Source organism: Silene latifolia, chromosome Y, assembly GCF_048544455.1.
Source record: "Silene latifolia isolate original U9 population chromosome Y, ASM4854445v1, whole genome shotgun sequence".
Classification (NCBI taxonomy): domain Eukaryota; kingdom Viridiplantae; phylum Streptophyta; class Magnoliopsida; order Caryophyllales; family Caryophyllaceae; genus Silene; species Silene latifolia.
This window is the reverse complement of record NC_133538.1, coordinates 163,996,035-164,014,005: the sequence shown is the minus strand read 5'-3', so window position 1 is coordinate 164,014,005 and position 17,971 is coordinate 163,996,035. Positions and strand designations below refer to the sequence as shown.

General features: G+C 39.8%; 1 pseudogene; it reads right to left on the bottom strand.

Annotated features, from left to right (window-relative positions):
- The window catches only part of LOC141629325 (uncharacterized), a 68,155-nt pseudogene extending 51,256 nt beyond the window's left edge, over positions 1 to 16,899 (bottom strand).
- Between the last annotated feature and the right edge of the window lie 1,072 nt (positions 16,900 to 17,971).

The window sequence follows — 17,971 nt, the reverse complement described above, 5'->3', positions numbered from 1 at the left end:
ACCTTGCCTAATACCACTCAATCCAACTACAAAAATCCGTACAAAGGACGATGTCATTTTTGTGACACCGTTGGTCACGTTGCTTCTGACTGTGGTGACCTTAAACGCCCCTACCTGGATGTTGTCTTTCCCACTCGTCAACCACGTGGCCCTCGCCCACAGGACAATACTGCTGCTGCCTCGGGCTCCGCACCACCACGGTCATGGGTGATTAACACTGGTGCCTCTCACCACATAACGGATGACTTGAATACACTCTCCCTTCATACCCCGTATGAAGGCCCTGATGACCTCTATATCAATGATGGTTCTCCGCTTCAGATAACTCATACTGGTTCATTTACTCTTCCCTCTTCCTCTAAACCGCTTCCTTTCACTAACGTTCTTGTTATTCCTAAAATTTATCATAAACTATTTTCCATCTCACAATTTTGTTATGACAATAATGCCTATGCTATATTCTCACACTCTTCTGTCTGTATTAAGGAAATCCGGACGGAAACGCTTCTTCTTCACGGTCCACTCATTGATGGAATGTATGTGTGGACTCCGTCATCGCCTCAGGCACACCTAGAAATCTCACCAGGTCAATCGTCGTGGCACCATAGGCTTGGTCTCCCTCCAACAAAATCATGCAGCTCTTTAATTCTAGATTTAATTTAAGTCTTCCTGTTTCCGATCAATGTATTTCTTGCCATATTAATAAAAGCCACAAACTGTCTTTTGCTACTTTCACTCTTCGTTCCACTGCCCCTCTCGACCTCATTTACTCTGATGTATGGTTTTCCCTTTTCGTGTCATCTAAATCCTTCCGCTATTATCTTGTGTTTGTTGATCATTTTTCCCACTATATATGGCTTTATCCGATTAAGCAAAAATACGACATAGCCTCCACCTTTCTTAAATTTCGCGCAATCGTTGAAAAATATTTTGGTAAACCCATTCGTCAATTCTATTCCGACAATTGAGGTGAATTTGTTAAACTCACTAACCATATCCACATTAACGGCATTACTCATCTCACTTCATCGCCTCATACCCCGGAACATAATGGTTTCGCTGAGAGGCGTCACCGTCATATTGTTGAAACGGGTTTGTCTTTACTTACCCACGCTCACCTTCCCCTTACACTTTGGCCTTACGCCTTCACCACTGCAATTTACTTAATAAACCGTCTTCCCACATACACTCTCCAAAATCGATCTCCTTATTCCATATTGTTTAATCAAGAGCCTAATATCAAAAAATTACACAATTTTGGTTGTTTATGCTTTTCTTGGTTACGACCTTATACCCGTCATAAGCTTGACCCACGGTCCACTCAATGCGTATTTATTGGCTATTCTCAAACACAAAGTGCTTACCTATGTCTTGATTTGATTAGATCCCGCATATATACCTCACGACATGTCCGCTTCATTGAAGACCAATTTCCGTATCCTACCCTTCTCAAACTCTCCTCTCCTTCTGACACTATGACTTCCACGGATTGGTGTCCCCTCTCTGTTTCCGTTCTCACTGACCCTGCTTCACCTTCCGTCACCACTCCCGTCACTTCCACTCCTACCTCCACCCCCGTCACTTCCTCTCCTACTCCTCACAATTTTGAATTTGTTCCTGATAGTGTCCCTGATACCTCCACTTCGTCCTCCTCTGCCCCATCTTCCTCGACATCCCCTGCCTCCACTACTACGGTTCCCAATACCACTACTCCTCTCCACAATACCCGACTCTCCAACAATATCCGTAAACCGAATCCCAAATAAGCCAAAATTTCGACTTTACCCACTACCTATGTTGTTGAATAGTTTGATTCAAAATTAATTAAACGTATTATAATTATAATTATGTAGTTTAATATTTTGTTAATGGGTCAAATAGGACGTATGGGTTATGGGCTAATTCGATCTATTTTTGGGTATGTCGGTTTTGGATACTATATAAGAAACTCTATGTAAATTGGTGTTTACCATAAGTGGAAGTAATCCATTTTGCCCACCTCTTACTTTTCCTCTGTCTCTACATTTCTGGCATCAGAGCACAGGATTTGGTCCATACGTAAAAAAGAAACAATTGCAACTTGCAGAAGAAATCAAAAAAAGGTGTGAAAACAAAAAAAAAACCATCTTTCTACCGTAAGAAAGAAAAACAACAAAAAAAGAAAAATAAAAATCCAATCAATTGAAAACAAATCAGAAAGCTTTCATTAGCAACATCAATGGCGTCAAATAATCCATCATCACAACCCTTAATTGTAACACTACGGATTTTATAGGCTGGTACTCGACCGAGTATGGCCTACTCGGTCGAAGTAAAGTGCTTTGGGTATTTTGTTTGGCTACTGCCCAGGAATACTCGGCCGAGTATGGGTAATACTCGTCCGAGTAGAGGATACTCGGCCGAGTATACTCTATACTCGAATTTCGAGTATCCGTCGATCGACGGGTAATATTTTCCGCGGTTGATTTAGAAAGGATTAGAGTTATATTGAGACGCATTCATTTTACAGTTTCTAAAACATTTTACAAAACCTAAACTACACAACGTAACTCTAATCCTCTCCAAATCTCCCTCTCATTTGCGTGGATTGTTCGTGAGTCTAACGAATCTTGCCTTGCGTCGATTATGTCGGTAAGTCTCTGATTTCATGAGTCTCATTAAGTTGTCTTTTAGGGTTTTGCCCTAATTATTGTTTTGGGTTAATTTGGGGGTTTAGGGTTTGGTCATTATATGTGTGTTGATTGTTGATTCTAATTGTTGTAGGTGACGATGTGGTAATTGCTATGCATATTATATGATTGATTAGAGCATATCGGATTGCGAAAAGGTAGGGTTTCCCTACTCAGTTACTGTTAATTGATTTAAGACTGTGCTTGTGTTGTAATTGTGGTTATCTGCTGATCATCGGAGTATGGGTGTTGTGATGACGGTGTTGGTGTGGTCGTGTTGTGACGGTGGTGATGTTGTGACAGCTGTGATGCTGTGTGTGTATGATTGTGGTGGAGTCACTTGCGGGAGTGGCTTCACACCCTAGTTTGCCCTCCGTGTAACCCGTCACGGGAGGGGATGTGCACATTAAGGGACAGGGATTGTTATTCGCTCGTTGATGAGCTGGACTAGGTGGGGATGGGTTGCGGTCACCCACTGGCGGCGAGGATTACTGTTGCGATGGGTGTCCGCGGGGCTACACACTTCGGTGTGTAGTCGATTCTTGTGTGAGATCGATGATCGGTGGTGGTAATGTTTGTTGTCTTATATTGATTGAGTAATCTTGACCCGTGTTGTTGTTTTGTAAAACTGTGGTGATCCATTCGGGGATGGTGAGCGGATTGTGACAGGTGATACATTTATTGAGCTTGGGGCGATCATGGGAGAGTCACCATATTTGGATTAGATGATACCATCACGAGCCTTAGTTATTGTTTTGGTAGTTGTTGCCTTTTGGATAATTCGTTTATTAGATTTTGGAGACTATGTAACTTTTATAACTACTGTACATTAATAAATGAACCCAATGAACTTAGGGAGTCTAAATAAAAGAACCCGGGGAGAGTTGTTTGGAGCTGCCACAAAGACTTGGGAGACGTCCCGAAGTCGCATTAAGGCCCTTACGATCTCAAGCCGGTCACATGGGGGGAAACTGTTGTATGTTTGGGTCATATGAGTTTGATATCTATAGTTTGAATCTTGTGCATTGTTGGATGAAATGATGAAAGAAGTGGAATGTGATAGTTGTTGAAAGATGCATCGAGGATTGTTGATGTTAAACTTTGAGCATGAATATGTTGGCATGTTAAGTGTTGGAACATGGTAAAATATGAAAAGTGAATTGTGAAATTGTATCTGGTTGATATTGAGTATGAAGAATGTGATCATGTTACCTGTTTAATACAATGTTGAACATGAAGTATGGTAGTGGTACATGTGCATATGAACATGATGATTTTAATGCTTGATTGTTGGTAGAAGCATGTGATTAAGGTCATGCGTCTATATATGTGAATGTCGTGTTTAATTTTAATGTGAGTATGATAAAAGTGCCTCTATGTACTGGTTTCTTGAAGTATTGAGTTGTTGTTGTTGCCTTATGCATGTTCAAATTGTTTTGGTTGAGAAAATTTGATTTGTATGGAAACCGATTACGGAAGGGTTGTCTTAAAACTGTCATAAGTCGAGTTATGGAAATGATATTGCTGTGATTCTAAGTTGAGGTGATAGCTTGTCCTCTTACGATTCTAACGATAGGTTACACGCCCAAAATTACCAAGTAACGAGTGAGATATGACTGTTTTACGAAAAGTGGACGGTGCTGAGAATTGCGCCGATACTCGGCCGAGTATCTTTTATACTCGGCCGAGTATTCCATATTCGGCCGAGTATTCCATATTCGGCCGAGTAATCTCTCTGTGATAATACTGTTTAGCGTCTGGAGTCGTGAACTCGGCCGAGTAGTCTCATACTCGACCGAGTAAGGTCTACTCGGCCGAGTATTCTCAATACTCGACCGAGTAATCCTTTTGCGACAATTGAGTTTTATCAGAGTCGAAAACTCGACCGAGTAATATAGTTACTCGACCGAGTACCTTTTACTCGACCTAGTATGTTATGTACTCGACCGAGTACCTCATTGGGCAACCACTTTGTGTCGGTGGCTATGTTCTTACTTTTGTTTTGAGTCGGTGGTTATGTTCTTACTTTTGTTTTGAGCCGGTGGCTATGTTTTTACATTGTTTTGAGTCGTAGGGTATATACACATGTATGTTTTGAGTCTTAACGCATTCTTTTATATGTGAGACGGTCTTGATACGTAAGTTACCAAATATTATGATAGGGAGAATGCCGGCTTATGAGGGACATGTGTTGGATAAGGAAGACATGTGAGAGATAGTGGAAAAAGAAAAAGGAAGAATGATGAGCTAATCGAGGTAAAGAGCATGCTTTGTGAGATATGATGAGTGATATAGTCGGGTGTTGAGTAGTATAAAAGTAAGTGTATATGGGCAAGGGTGATGTAAGTGTAAAGAAGCATGAGAATGAAAGATTGAGATAAGGGATACGAATAGTGGTATATTTGGATGTGTAAGGATTTATGGAGGAAGACAGCTAGGATAGAGTTGCTTAAGGATATATGTAATGGAAGGTTGTTGTAAGAAGATAGGAAAGAGAGGTATATATTGAACTTAAAGGAAGTTATGTCGCGATGTGGATTAGTAGATAGTGGCTAAGTTTGGGAAGTTGGAATATCAAGGGGTGAGCCTAGTGTGTAATTCTTTGGACAAACGGTATGAAGTGAATTTTGGTTTCTAGAGATGCGAAAGGGAGATACGACTAATTGAGGAGTAACTGTTAGTGCGTGGACTTGATGGTGACAAGGGTGAGTGTGAAGCAAGATGAGAGATGATAAATGATAAGAAGAATGATAAGATATTGATATGAATTAATGGAATTAGAGTTGTGGAGCTATGGAAAATAAACAAACGACAAAGAGTTAGGTAGAATGAGAAAGGAGATGACTTATTAATTAGAATTATTGAGTAAAAGGAGGGAAAGAGGGATGGAAGTAAGTTGAGAGAACGTTGACCGGAGTTAAGGAGCATGAAGGTAGGAAATTATGAAATGTACGATATCCCCACTAGAGGGTGTGAGTTAATGGTTATATAGGAGAGAAGGACGACGTGTTAGCCGTGAGTTTCGAGGTATTAAGGGAATAAGAAGCATGTGGAGTGTTGCAAGATCTGAGATTTTGGTGGAGAGTTAGGTAGCGATATGATAAAGGATAGAATTGGGAATAATGTTGAGGTATGTTTTGTTGATGGATTGGATGCTCGTATTTGGGATGATAACCAAAGAGAGGAAACAGATTGTTATATTAAGAAGTGATAGTAAGAGAGTAGTCACATGAAGGATGTTGGTTTTATAGTAGTGTCACTAGTGGCTGAGGATGATGTTACTTTAGGGAAGTTGGTTGTTCTAATGAGGTTGATTTTGTGGAGGTGGTTAGTATGTTTGGTTGTGAGGAAGTATAAGATGTAGATATACGAGGTGTTCGCTGGAAGTTGGGTACTGATGTTATGGCTACATTTGCCGGAGGGGTGATAATTGTGTGTAAGAGAAGATATGTTAGGAAGGGCACTTGAGTTAAGTTCGGATAAGAGATATTCATTGTCAAGTGGTAACTTACGTGATCAGGATTGACTAGTTGGATGTGATTATGGGTCTATGATGTGTACCAATGTTTGTGTGAGGTTCTGACCTCACGAGAAGCGGTATGGTGTGATAGTCATAAAGTTGTTATATGAATGTTTGTGATATATGTTGGGTACGACAATCTAATGGAATGAGGTTCAAAAAGGTAATAATTTGATTGATCTGGCATGGATAGTTAAAATCGTAGGTGTATTGATGATACATGTAAATTCCGTGAAAAGGTATGGATGATATGCATGAGATTCTTGTATGTTTATTCCGTATAATATGTTGTGTTATGATCGAGTAAAGCAGTTTTGAGTAAGTTTTCTTGTCCAGGAGAGTTATCTTGAGTCGGTGTTTGTGGGAATTATATGTGGGTGTGATGTTTATCGATGTGGTTGTTGTGCCTCGGGTGGTGATCCGGACACGGTACCGTATTGTGATGCGAGCATTTTCGTGCATGTGCGGTCTGTTGTTGGTGGCGGTGTTGCGATGTCGTCACCGGTTGTGGTGGAGTATACTGGGTGGTTACGATTTGAGTTTGAAAGTCTGAGACCAGTTATGCACAGATTGTTGTTTTGTTCTTTGTTGTTTCTTGTGAGTCTTGGTTAGACATGTAGAGTTGTTGTTAGTTTGTTGATGTTTCTTACCGTTTCGGTTTGGGAATGAGGGTAGAGTATGATATGAAAGAGAGTTGTATATGTTTTCGTTGTTGTCATGGTATAGTGATATTTTGTTGATGGGACACAGTTGGGATATGTTGTTACAGTAATTTTGATCTTGTTCTAGATGAGGCTTTGGTAGACATGTTAATGGCAAGTGATTTGTAGAACATGTGTGGTAATGATTTGATATATGCAGGTGGTTCATAATCCTTTGTTGAGACAGTGAGTGTAGGGTGTTGGGTAATTAGTGTCGTTTTAAGTTATGTATGAGTCTTGCGGTAATGAAAGAAAGGAACTTGAGGATCGAGTGTGAGTGTGAGTGTACGTAACAAGTGTGGATCGTGAGTTATGCTTTTGGCGATAAGAGTTTTATATAGTTTATATAGAGAGATATGTCATGTCGCGGTAATGTGGAAGAGTTAGAGAGTTGTTATGATCAGGATTTTGTGGTTTGGTTAGATGGAGTGCAGAATGAGTTCAGGTATGAGAACTGTTTAAGTAAGAGAGCCTTGGATATAGGTATAGTAAGTGTTTAGATTATAGACGGGTATCTTTCACATGTGGTGGTGATGAAGATAATTAGAGGTATAGCTAAGGATCTAGTATTAGTGAGTTACGAGGACGTAACATGTGTCTTAAGAGGAGTAGGATGCGGCAAAGAGTGTTTGAGGGTTGTGCATGTTGTAATATTATTGGACGTAGAGTGTTGGTGTAGCATAAGGAATGGATGGGTACATATAGTGGTTGATAGTGTTAAAAGGCCATGGATGTGCTTGTAGTAGTTCGATGTTTCGATAGTGTTAATAAAAGTGGATGATGATATTTATGAGTTCGAGAGTTTTGGCAGCTGGATGATGATGTTGATGAGTGTGAGTAAACTTCGAGGACGAAGTTCCTTTTTAAAGGTGGTAGAATGTAACATTCCGTTTCGATGGTTGATCTTGTTTGTGGATTGTCTTGGTATTGAGTTGCTAGTGAGTGTTATGGAAGTGAGACAATTGTAGTTATTTGATAATATTATGGAGTTAATATCGAGAGGATATGTTATCTACTAAGCGTGGTTAGTGGAGCTGGTGTTAGGTGTTCATGTTTTATAGGTTGGGTTGGAACTTCGGGGACGAAGTTCTTTTTAAGGGGGGAAGATTGTAACACTACGGATTTTATAGGTGGTACTTTCGAGTATGGCCTACTCGGTCGATGTAAAGTGTTTTGGGTATTCTGTTTGGCTACTGCCCAGGAATACTCGGCCGAGTATGGGTAATACTCGACCGAGTAGAGGATATATACTCGACCGAGTATACTCTATACTCGACCGAGTATCCGGTCTGACGGGTAATATTTTCCGCGGTTGATTTAGAAAGGATTAGAGTTATATTGAGACGCATTCATTTTACAGTTTCTAAAACATTTTACAAAACCTAAACTACACAACGTAACTCTAATCCTCTCCTAATCTCCCTCTCATTTGCGTGGATTGTTCGTGAGTCTAACGAATCTTGCCTTGCGTCGATTATGTCGGTAAGTCTCTGATTTCATGAGTCTCATTAAGTTGTCTTTTAGAGTTTTGCCCTAATTATTGTTTTGGGTTAATTTGGGGGTTTAGGGTTTGGTCATTATATGTGTGTTGATTGTTGATTATAATTGTTGTAGGTGACGATGTGGTAATTGCTATGCATATTGTATGATTGATTAGAGCATATCGGATTGCGAAAAGGTAGGGTTTCCCTACTCGATTCTTATTAATTGATTTAAGATTGTGCTTGTGTTGTAATTGTGGTTATCTGCGATCATCGGAGTGTGGGTGTTGTGATGACGGTGTTGGTGTGGTCGTGTTGTGACGGTGGTGATGTTGTGATATTTGTGATCGTGTGTGTATGATTGTGGTGGAGTCACTTGCGGGAGTGGCTTCACACCCTAGTTCGCCCTCCGTGGAACCCGTCACGGGAGGGGATGTGCACATTAAGGGACAAGGATTGTTAGTCGCTCGTTGATGAGCTGGAGTAGGTGGGGATGGGCTGCGGTCACCCACTAGCGGCGAGGATTACCTGTTGCGATGGGTAATCTGGCAGGGCTACACACTTCGGTGTGTAGTCGGTTACTGTGTGATATCGATGATCGGTTTGGTGGTAATGTTTGTTGTCTTATATTGATTGAGTAATCGACCCGTGTTGTTGTTTTGTAAAAACTGCGGTGATCCATTCGGGGATGGTGAGCGATTGTGACAGTGATACATTTATCGAGCTTGGGGCGATCATGGGAGAGTCACCACGCTGGATTAGATGACACCATCACGAGCCTTAGTTATTGTTTTGGTAGTTGTTGCCTTTTGGATAATTCGTTTATTAGATTTTGGAGACTATGTAACTTTTATAACTACCGTACATTAATAAATGTGTTTGGACTGTTGCTTTTGATATATACTAACCTCGGGCAACCGAGATGGTAACAACTTTTCATGCTGGGGTAGTCCTGGTAAGGTACCTTGGTATGAGGGGGTGTTACATTAATTCCAATTTTTAAGGGGCAAAATTATCAATTTTGGAACCTTAAAATGAAGACTTTATTCAAGTCTCAAGAGCTATGGGACTTGGTGGAAAACGGGTATGCAGAAGCCCAGGGAAATCAGGCCACGGAACCTGATGCACAGTTACGAGAGAATCGTAAGAAGGATGCAAATGCTCTATTTTTCATTCAACAAGCCCTTGATGATGCTATTTTCCCCCGAATTGCAGCTGCTACTAAATCAAAGGAAGCATGGGACATCTTAAAGCAAGAGTTTATGGGAGATAAAAAGGTAATTCAAGTAAAACTTCAAACCCTTCATCGTGATTTTGAATTAATGGTTATGCAGAAAGACGAGTCAGTTCAAAATTATTTGTCCCGAATGTCCGAATTAATTAACAGTATGAGATCTTATGGTGAAATTATTGATGATAAGGTGGTAGTAAGTAAAGTTTTAAGGACTTTAATTCAAAAGTTTGACCATGTGGTGTCTGCTATTGAAGAGTCGAGAGACTTATCGACTTATACGTTTGATGAATTAAAGGGCTCATTGTTGGCTCATGAAGATAGGCTTAATAGGTCTTGTGAAAAAATAGATGAAAAAGCATTTCAGGTGAAAGGGGAGTCTTCTCATGATAAGGGGAAGACAGAAAATTCACATGGTCGAGGTTACAACAGAGGCGGTTTCAGAGGTGGTTTAGAGGCCGAGGTCGCGGCCGAGGCAGAGGATACTTCGGTGAAGACCGTCAAAATATGAGCTTGGTTCAATGTTATCACTGTAAGAAGTACGGGCACAAAGAAGAAAATTGCTGGTTCAAGACGAAGACTGGTCAGTCCAAAGCCAATTTCACAGAAAAAGTGGAGGAGGAAAGCAACTTGTTCATGACACATTCAAGTGCACCTAATATGAGCAACGGCCTATGGTTTGTAGATAGCGGGTGTTCAAATCATATGACCGGAGTAAGATCTTTGTTTAAGGATCTTGATGAGACGAAAAAATGTAAAGTCCGTCTTGGAGATGACAAGAATTTGGTTGTCCAGGGGAAAGGCACAATTGCTGCAAAAACAATGCAAGGTGATGTTAAATTACTTAATGATGTACAATTTGTTCCGAGTCTTGCTCATAATTTGTTAAGTGTTGGACAGTTGCTGAGTAATGGGTATTCTGTAAAATTTGAAGATGATTCGTGTGTTATTAGCGATAAAAGGTCAAGCCACACTATTGCTAATATACATAAGTCACCTAACAATATGTTTTCATTGGATGTGTCTAGTGAATTGGGTAGTGCTCTGGTTGTTAAAGAAAAAAATTCTGAAGCTAAGTTATGGCATTTGCGTTATGGTCATTTGAACGTAAATGGGTTAAAATTATTGAGTAAAACTGAGATGGTAGTAGGTTTGCCTAAAATTGGTGATCATGTATTGTGTGAAGGGTGCATTTACGGTAAACAATGTAGAGCACCATTTCCTAGTGGAAAGTCATGGAGAGCCTCTAATTTTCTTGATCTTGTTCATTCCGACATATGTGGTCCAATGAGAACGGAGTCAATTGGTGGAAATCGTTATTTCTTATTATTTATTGATGATTATAGTCGGATGTGTTGGGTTTATTTCTTAAAGCTCAAGTCAGAGGCTTTTGATTACTTCAAAAAATTCAAAGCAATAGTTGAGAATCAGAGTGGCAGGCGTATTAAGACACTACGAACGGATCGTGGTGGTGAATTCTTGTCCAAAGAATTCAATGTCTTTTGTGATGTTCATGGTATCCGTAGGGAGGTTACTACGCCGTATACACCGCGGCAAAATGGCATTGCTGAGCGCAAAAACAGGACGATTGTAGAGATGGCCAAAAGTATGCTTCAGGAAAAGGGGTTGCCAAATAAATTTTGGGGACAAGCAGTAGCAACAGCGGTGTATCTCTTAAATATTTCCCCAACAAGAGCGGTCTCAAATCAAACCCCGTTTGAAGCATGGAGAGGTAAGAAACCTCGGGTAAGACACTTAAGAATATTTGGTTGTTTAGCTTATGCTTTGGTTCCTAGTAATTTACGTCACAAACTAGATATCAAGTCAGTAAAATGTATATTTGTTGGCTATAGCATTGAATCTAAAGCGTACAAGTTATACAATCCCGTAAATGGCAAGGTTATTATAAGTAGAGATGTTAAGTTTGATGAAGTAGGAAAATGGGTGTGGAATTGTGACAGTATGGCAGCAGCTCCAGCTCCAGTTTGTGAATTTTCCGAGCCAGAAAAAATTGTGCAAGCTGACAGTAGCAGTGGCAGTGACACATTTACTCCACCCAACAGCCCTTCATCTCCTCAAACCAGCAGCCCACCTAGCGGTGCTCTCTCATCATCATCAAGCACCACTAGTAGCACACCTCCAAAAAATTTCCGATCAATTCAAGATATTTACAGGACATGTAATTTCGCATTATATGTCTCAGATCCTATTACCTATGAAGAAGCAGCCATGAGTGAAGTGTGGCTAGATGCTATGAAGGAGGAGATGTCAGCTACAGAGAAAAATGAAACGTGGGAATTAGTTGATCCACCCGAAGGCAAAAATGAAATTGGATTAAAATGGGTATTCCGAACTAAGTACAACTCTGATGGGAGTATTCAAAAACACAAAGCAAGGCTTGTAGCTAAAGGGTACTCACAACGGCAAGGAGTGGATTTTGACGAGACATTCTCACCTGTTGCTAGATTTGAAATGGTGAGAACATTTCTGGCCGTAGCTGCACAGTTTCAGTTACCCGTGTACCAATTTGATGTGAAGTCGGCATTTATAAATGGAGAGTTGAAGGAGGAGGTCTATGTTTCTCAACCAGAGGGCTCTGTTTTCAGTGGGCATGAAAATAAAGTGTATCGATTACGCAAAGCTCTTTATGGTTTGAAGCAAGCTCCGCGAGCATGGTATAGCAAAATTGATACTTTCTTCCTGTCTAGCGGCTTCAAAAGAAGTGAAAATGAGCCGACTCTTTATTTGAAGCGGGAAGGTAATGATTTTCTGGTAGTATGCTTATATGTTGATGACATGATTTATATCGGTTCATCTTAGTGCTTAGTTGATAAATTTAAGACTAGCATGATGAAAAAATTTGAGATGACGGATTTGGGTTTGCTTAAATATTTTTTGGGTCTTGAGGTAAAACAATGTGAAAATGGTATTTTTCTGTGTCAAGAGAAGCATGCTACAGATTTGCTTAAGAAATTTCACATGACAAATTGTGAACCCGCACCTACTCCTATGAATATAAATGAGAAATTACGACGTCAAGATGGTACTGAACAAGCTGATGGATGTACAGAAGTCTTGTAGGGGGTCTAAATTACCTTACACATACTAGGCCCGACATTGCTTTTCCTGTGAGTGTGGTGTCTAGGTATATGCATAATCCCACAAGACAACATTTTGGAGCAGCAAAACGGATACTCCGTTATGTGGCTGGAACGGTAAATTTTGGAATATGGTATACTAAGGTACCAAATTTTAAGTTGGTTGGGTTTACTGATAGTGATTGGGCTAGATGTATAGATGATAGAAAAAGCACTTAGGTAATATTTTTAGTCTTGGTTCGGAGCAATCACTTGGAGCTCAAAGAAGCAAGAGACTATTGCTTTGTCGTCGTCTGAAGCCGAATATATAGCGAGCCACGCGATGCAAGACAAGCTTTATGGCTCCAAAAATTGTTAGCGGATTTTCATGTTGAACAAAAGGAAGCTACAATTATCTTTTGTGATAATATGTCAGCTATAGCTATGGCGAAAAATCCAGCATTCCATGGTAGAACTAAGCACATAGATGTGCAATATCATTTCATCCGAAAGCTAGTGGCCGAAGGAAAAATCATGCTGAAGTTTTGTGGCACAAATGAGCAGACGGCAGATATCTTCACAAAGTCACTTTCGCAGGCCAAGCATCAGTTTTTTGTGTCGCAGCTAGGAGTCGGTAATTTTGAATCAAGGGGGAGTGTTGAATAGTTTGATTCAAAATTAATTAAATGTATTATAATTATAATTATGTAGTTTAATATTTTGTTAATGGGTCAAATAGGACTTATGGGCTATGGGCTAATTTGATCTGTTTTTGGGTATGTTGGTTTTGGATACTATATAAGAAACTCTATGTAAATTGGTGTTTACCATAAGTGGAAGTAATCCATTTTGCCCACCTCTTACTTTTCCTCTGTCTCTACATATGTCACCCCTAATACAGTTAAACAAGCTCTAATCGATCCCCTCTGGCGAGCTGCTATGCAGGACGAGTTTGATGCTCTTCTTTGCAACTCGACTTGGTCTCTCGTTCCTCCTGATCAAGCACGAAACGTCATTGGTTGTAAGTGGGTCATTCATATCAAATACAATCCGGATGGGAGTCTTAAGCAACATAAAGCTCGTCTTGTTGCTAAAGGTTTTCACCAACGACCGGTCTTGACTATACTGAAATCTTTAGTCCCGTCATTAAACCGACCACTATTCGCCTTATCTTTTCTCTAGCCGTGACTCATGGCTGGTGCCTCCGTCAGATTGATGTTAATAATGCCTTCCTCCAAGGGGCGTTAACCGAGTCCGTGTATATGGTTCAACCACCGGGTTTTGCAAATCCCGACACACCAACTCATGTTTAATTGTAGTTGTTGTTAGCTTGTATCTAGGATATTGTTAAGCTAACTTATCTCCTTAACCTAATTGTATAAATACTCATCTTTGTACTCTGATTTAATCATCAAATATAATTTACATCTATCATTCATTCTTTACAGTATTAGAGTTCTTGGCTTCTTGCCAATAAACTTAAACGAAAAGTCAAAAGGCAGTACTTAATCACAAGTATCAACCGTTTAATATTGAATGACTAGAGGAGTTTTCCAAATGCTCTCCATTATTCAATACATAAAGGATTTTGAACATAAAGTCAATCATGTTTTTCTACATTACACACTATATGTATCACAGACATATATCTTGTGAAAGATTAAAGTTTCTGAATAGACATCTTGGAAGCAAAAGGCCAACAACAGAGCAAGGGACAAACATCAGAAACGCCAAGTAAGGATTAGCGAACCTGCAGATTAACTAGTTAAGAAGCTGCATAAAATGAAGGGGGAAAAAGAGGGAATGAGTAACAAGTGACCACCCAAATCCAAGGAAGACATATAAAACAGCAGCGCAGATGGTTAAAGGAAGTTACAAGAAATTTCAAAAAACATAAGGAATACGATGATTTTTCATGTTTCTACGAGTTTAAAATATCAAAAGATTAAAAGGCCTCATCGAAATGAAGATCCAAAGATACGAAATACTTGCTACTTTGACATGCTAAAATGGTCAAGCAAAAACAGATCAAGCAGTTCCGAGGACCCTTCCCCTCAACCTGTTTGGGTATGCTGTCAAATTGGCTTGATCGTTAAAAAAGAATGATATAAGTTGCCATCAAAATAGACAGCTTACTTCCCTCTCATATAACAAATTACCAGAATACCGGTTACTTCCCTCATTTTGCAATCATGGCCAAAACTCAAAAGGTACACACTCCATTCGTAAATAAAATGAATGCCGAATATATTTAAGATTAAGGGTGTGTTTGGATAGCAAAAGTGGAGGGAAAGGGAGGGGAGGGGGAAGGAGGGAAGGGAAAGGGAGGGGAGGGAAGGGGAGGGGGAATGGGATGTGGTTGTTTGGATCTGATTTCCTCCAAATCTTTTATTGTGAAGAGATTTTGATTGAGAGCTGGAGGAGGGTGGATCCCTCCAAATCTCTTCCCCTCCATTTTCCTCCACCCTCATTTGCTATCCAAACAAGGGATTTTAAATACCCTACTCTCCCTCCCTTTCTTTTCTCTTCAAATCCCTCAATCCAAACACACCCTAAGGCAAATCATAGATTGAGAAACCTTGCAATCCCTAAAAGGCAGTACCCAAAGTTAATACTACCAATTTACAGCCATAGTCCTAAGACTCGTAACATACAGATACATAGTAAACAAACAAAATGATGGCCTCATACCAGTTCATCGCATGACTCTAGAAAAGCAATCTTAAGATCGCAAAAAGCACTGGAAGAAGAACTCCCATTATGATTGCAATGAAGTGATTCATTATTCCTGTACAATGCCAGTATTTAGAATCATATTAGAAAATAACCCATACTAACATACATCCAACAAATTACACACGACATTTGAAACAATTTTATTTAAAAAAAGGTGAAACTATAAATATTCCCACAATTCAAACTTCAAATTAAATGTAGGATACCAGTAGCCATTTACCTTTCAACAAGTCAAAATATATGTTGCAAGAAAAGAACAAAGTCCATTATCTGGGAAATTAAAGATGAATGGAAGAAGAAGAAGAAAGATAACAATCGGAAAACTATGGAGAACTGCAGCTACCCTTTGTCGATAAATGACCTAACAACCAGAACGAAAGCAACGAGTCATTTGGAAGTTGAATATGATCAGCTACACAACTATAAGTGAATATATAGATATTAGTGAAAATTAACCACCGAGCTATAGTTTACCATGAACCATGTCATATAGTCGAAGAAAATGGTCCGCTCCTCATGTGGGTCCTGACCAGCAGATTTGAGAAACTGGCGGTCACTTGAATTCATTAACAAAGGGGAACTTGCAAAGGCCTTTACTACACTGAACAGATTGTTTCCGCGTGCTTGAATGCTTCCAGGTCTGATACCAATATCACACAAGTAAACAGCAGCATCAAAGTAATCTCAAACTCAGTTTCACAAAAAAAAAAAAAAAAAAAAAAAAAAAAAAAAAAATAATAATAATTATGTACCAAGGTAGCAATACAATGCATAAAATAGTCTTTCCAGTGTATCATAGGAAGTGTGATAGAAGTAGCCACCAAGGAGGTAGATTACATGAAATCCAGGAATATTGCCAAAATCTTGTGCAAATATTCTGTAATCAGTGTCACCAGGAACAAAACCAAAAACATCCTGCATAAAAATGTTTGGTGACTCTGTCAGTTTAACCTTGGTACGTCACAAAAGCCAAATTGCAAAAAGTACTCCCAAGTCCCAACATAATAAGCAACATGAGCTTCAAGCATTTATCATACCACTAATTATGAATGAGGATCAGTAATCAATTCTGCATGATTCCAATTTTAAAAGCATAGGAAGAACTACGCAAAAACCTACAATTTGCTCACAAGAAGGTTGGTGGTTTACCTATTTGGCCTTAACAAAAACTTCAATGATTCTTTAAATGGTAGAGAGAACAAAGGCAGCATAACTGCTGAGAGTTTTATGGATAGTGAGTAACAGTTGTGCCACAAGTCCACAGCCTAGAAATCTAGATAAAGAGGCAATGACATTTTTATCTACCTGAGTGCTGCTCTGGGCCATAGGATATACAGCCGACTCAGCATACACGAGAGAAGGCCAGGATTTAGGTGTAACACCCTCACATATCAAGGTGCCTTATCAGAACCACCTTGCATGAAAGACTGTTACCATCTCGGTTTCCCGAAGCTAGTATATCAAAAGTTACCATTCCAAAACATTTATTTAAGTATGTAGTTAAAGTTAACGATTACAATTTCCAAAACAAAAGTTCACTAATACTCAAAGCAACTCGTATTATTGCTTGGTCTTCGCTGCACCTCAGCCAGCCTTGCAAATTGCTCATCATCAACTCTATTATATTAGGTTCGATACGTTTTTGGATGTTTTCGATTCCTTTTTCGGTCGGAATTTGTAAGAAACTTGACTCTTGAATTGCGGCTTTTTGGTGGCGCAAGGATGTTCGTCATAGATCTATTCATTGGCTCTCTAGGGACTCTCTGCAGCGTCCTCGGGAAGATGGAGGCCTTGGTCTGAAATCTGTCTCGATGTTAAATCAGGCTTCCCTTATGAAGAATTTTTGGCGTATTCATCACCAACCATCTGGTTTATTAGCAAAATTTATGCTGCCCAAGTATAGGAAGGACCTACCGGTTCCTGCGTCCAGATCTAAGGTCTCTCATCCATCCTTTTTATGGTCTGGCTTATGTCGCACAACTTTTGCTTTTGCTCCTGGCTTCTCCTGGAAGCTCGGTAATGGTTCCTCTGTAGATCTTCTTACAAGTCCTTGGGTTAATGGGACTTCTCCCTCGGTGCGACCTTTTTCATCTGGCGCCTCACCAGTGCTTTCTAGTTTGCTCACTCCATCAGGTGACTGGAATCCAGTAGCTGTTTATCGTTGGTTTCAATCTCCTTGTGCCAATATTATTCTTGCCATGGAACCTCCACATATAGATATTGACGATTTCCTTTATTGGAAATACACGGAAGATGGAGTCTATGCGGTTTGGTCTGGGTATGATTTCTTGTTGTCACGTATATCCTTCTCCTGCTCTCCATCTTTTTACTCTGCTTTTCCGTGGAAAGTTCTTTGGGGTCTTCGTTGCTCTCCTAAGTTTCCGCTTCTTGTTTGGCGTATAGTTCACAATATCCTTCCCTCTTTAGAAATTTTATCTACTAGAGGCATCCAGGTAAGTACTTCTGTGTTTTTGTCACTCACATCTTTGAGTCTTTAAATCATTTGTTTCGAACTTGTCTTGTTGCGGACATGTTTGGCTTTCTTGACTCGGGTAT